Here is a 4,264-nt window from a genome sequence, read left to right on the forward strand (position 1 = left end):
GCTGATTGAGTCAGTTTGCAGCTATAGAGATCTAAGTCCTGTCATAATCAAACACTACTTGTATATGAGATCTCTATTTCAATTGCGTTCAGAAAATCTATCAATGATGCTGGGGATGTTATGCTCTACCAGAGCGAGAATGGGATTAGACATTTTCTTGTCGGTTTGGTTCAGAACTACGGTTTGTCTCTAAACACGTGAGCATGCACAACAGTCACCGTCGCCTGTCTCGTTCATGGGGTGATTCGGACCAGTTAAGAGTTATTCTGAAAAGAAAAAACTAAAATTTCATCGGCACAGCGGTGAGCATTTGATCAAATATCGGATAAGAATTAGAGAGTAATGAAATTGCGAAGTTTTGCTAATGTTCACAAAATAGTTTTTGAACAGTCAATATGAATATTACAGAATTGATGATGCTATTACCTCAGAACTTCCCACTCATATACAGTATGTATATGAAAACTTGAAATGTCTATTTATCTATTTTTTATGGGGGGGGGGGTCACTCAAACTCAACTATGTCCCAGTATCATTTAGTATATTCATCTGACTGATCATTAGTTTAAAGTTATATGATCAAGAATAATATGTTTTACATTTTTATAGCAGAAGAATTAGATTTTTCTTTTGCACGATGAATTAAAAATATGTGTGGTGATGAAATCATATTCGAGAACTGTTTTGTAAAAATTAGTGAATCTTCAAAAATGTCATAACTTCATTACTTTTAATTCAATTTTGATAAAATTTTCACTGCTGTACTTGTAAAATGTTATACTCTTTCTTTTCTTACTAATTTGGAAGGGGACATAGAGTCTGAATGGTATACATACACATCTCTCAATCTCTCTATCTGCCTGTAGATCTATCCACAGTGTATTATTATTTACATACATGTATATAGTACATGTTTTGATAAAAATAAGAAATTGACTCAAACCTCAGAGTTTAGCATCTGAACATCCATGCAAGTAACCTATAAAGTTCCAGAGATTTTTGATATTCAAAACAATTTTCCTATATAAAGCATGTTACCATGGTATTTTGTGCCAATCTGTGTATCATTTTATTTTCGTTCTTTCGTAGCTGTCACATCTTTTCACAAAGAAGATTATGCCAAATCTTACTTGAATTTTCGACATATTCATTTGCACACGCCAACACATAATAAGTTTGTTCCTCTCTCTGCGGGCATGAAATTTCTCAATTATACCAAAATGAAGAAAAAAATAGCAAAAATTATTTTTCATATTGGTAGCGTATCCTTATCCTAAAAATGATAACCAAAAGGTTTAATTGTTATTGTTCTCGAACGTAGGCTTATTGTTTTGCGACGATGTGTGTTGCAAAGACAAACAAACAAGCGAACAAACAAACAAAAAAGATTAATCAAGAAATGTGTGAAAATCCCTGCAAAAAAAGGAGATTCATCAGCAGCTTGTTCGCTATTCATTAATCCTGCATTACTGTTGGTTAAAAATCCCCCAAAACACAAAATACCCACACCCACAACCACACAAAATACTGTTAAACAAAAAGCAGATGCAAGGACAGTTCAGCTATATTTGAAACTCGCATCCAGCAAGGATAAATAAGTTTCATCGACTTGTCAGAAATCTCAATGATTAACATTTTTCAAGTATATATTAATGCAAAGGAACACCCAAATCCGCATCAAATCACGAAAAGTGAAAAAAACATAGAAGAAACGAAAACATAAAGCAAAAAAAAAAAAAAAAACCACCCCAAACATCGGGAAGTAGTCGTATTGAAATTTTGTTACAAGAACAATAGCTATATACTTAATCATTGGCGTCTAATGCTTGAATATATTCCGAAAAACGAGAAGGAATGTCACAATGACAACGTTACGTTCCCTTGCTCGAATTTTGCAAAATATCGAGCTTCTCCCCGAAAAAAAAGAAGATATAGATAGGGAAGGAATATACAGCATTCAACAATATTTTGTATAGGCACCCGTGAATACATACAGAACGATCGACAACGGAGGAAAGCGATTAAAATATAACGCGTCTGAAATATTAAACATGTGTGCTGGCGGCAACAAATTGTTGGGACGATTTGATGGTCTATATGATTAATGTGATTCATTCTTAGCCTTTCCATTAGCGTGATAGGCTGGCGACGTGAATCATGCAGCAACTTAACTGCTCTCAGTGGACGATAAACCTCAAAAACGTTTTCGGAAATGCATCTCATCAGGTTTTTGAGAGCATTACAGTAAGACGTTAATGAGGCTTAATAACAATGATGATTTTCTACACGTAAAAAAATCTTACTACCATCATCGCCGTTATCGCAATCATGAATGATAATTATAGAAGTACACGCTCACGTACATACACACACACACACACACACACACACACACACAAACAAACAGGCACATACACAGACAAGTACATTATACTTAAATGTACATTCATGTACATGTACATTTATATATTCTTTGCGTAAATTATTATCAAAAAATGTAGGTGTTAGATATGTATAAGTTAAAACAGTATTTTCCTAAACATGTTCTGCATTCATTGTATTCTACTCTTTTTTTGCCTTATATAGGTTATGGAATCCTGGCATGGGGAAACTGCTGTACAACTAGACTAAATTCTTTATCATTGATACAGAAGAGAGCTATACGGATAATTAACTTCGCCACATTTCTGGAACACACTAATGTCTTATTCTTTTCCAGTAGAACACTTCAAGATCCAGGATTTATATCATTTCAATATCGGGTCATTTATGTATCAGTTAAACTCAGGTGGTCTCCCTAATGTGTTTTCTTTGATGTTTGTCAAAAATACTGAAGTTCATTCTTACCCTGCTAGACAAAAAGATTCTTTTCATCTGTCTCCTGTACGGACCGTATCTGCTTAAAAAACAATAAACACTACAGGACCTAAATTTTGGAATGAGTTGGATAGAGAAATAATCCAATCTCAGTCTCTTTATTCATTTAAGCATAAACTTTAGTTTTTTCTGAATTCATATCTATAGCTATTCTTCAATCCTCCTTGACATTCTCTGTTCATGCTTCACATTACTGACATTATCGATCATGTAACATGTGCCTCGCTCGTGATTTCTGTATTATCTCCGGAATTTCCTTTGTACACATTTGGTATCTCTGCTATTGTACACTGCATCTGACTTGTACCTCGCTCGGGTGATCACGCAAATCTCAACTGGTAGAACTAGCAGTATGTACTAACAAAATTGTACTAACTGTAGAAATAGTGGTAGTGACAACAAGAAACGTTTGCAATTCAGGTGATGTGAAGAAACAGTATTTTGGACTGCTCTTGCAAGCTTAGTGAAAGTGTGCACGAACCACTTGGTATGCTTCTTGCACAGCTTTAAAGTGATTGCGGTTTAATCATTTATGATACAACATTTCCAGACACGAAAGCGGAGTGTAGGTGTTTACTCTGGAAACAGATTGAATTCTGTTTTTTCCCCTCATGCTATTCCAACCGAGTTCATCATTTACCGATGTCTTGATGTAATAGCCGCACCTAAACCAACATTACGGACTCGCTTTCAGGCGGATGACTTGTGATGATGGTGAAAGCAGCCACCGCATGCCCTGGGGCAGGCCGACTGCTAGCCCCCACCGATCATCATTTTTCTGCTGATGAATGAAGGAGATAATATTCATCTCCTTTTGATGCGTATCTCGGTGGGTGTCGTGCTGCGATCCGGCAGCCCAGAAATAATTTCAACCCCTGCTTCCATCCCCATCCTTAGCAAAAAGCTAGAGGATACACCAATTTCCCTTGTACTCTCTCTTCAACCCACCCCCTCTCCTCACTATCTCTCTCTCTCTCTACATCTTTATCTCATTTTCTAGAATTTTCCTAGAAGTAGAACTGAAACTACTAACAATGCATATTACTACATCTGATGATAATAACAATGATGATTATAATTGTCAGGATCATCATTATTATCGTTATCATCATCATCATCATCATCATCTTCAACATCATAGTTTTGCCAGTCCATCAACTCAAAAGTTTTGCTGTCTACTTTCTTCGTAATAACTGAAAATGATTCTCCATATCTTGAGTTCGTTTTTCCCCTTTATCATGATCTTCTTTACTTGCATCCTCTGTGACAAGACAGGGGGAGATTCAACATCACTACACCTAGTGATTATTCTGTCTTCAACAACCCCCGATTCAAACTAGCAAAGCCCAATTTGATCGGTGCATTACATTTCAACTCTGTAGATGCT

This window comes from Diadema antillarum, unplaced genomic scaffold (genome assembly GCF_040938485.1).
Source record: "Diadema antillarum isolate AM-2024a unplaced genomic scaffold, OU_Dant_1.0 seq00000466_RagTag, whole genome shotgun sequence".
NCBI classification, from domain to species: Eukaryota; Metazoa; Echinodermata; class Echinoidea; order Diadematoida; family Diadematidae; genus Diadema; species Diadema antillarum.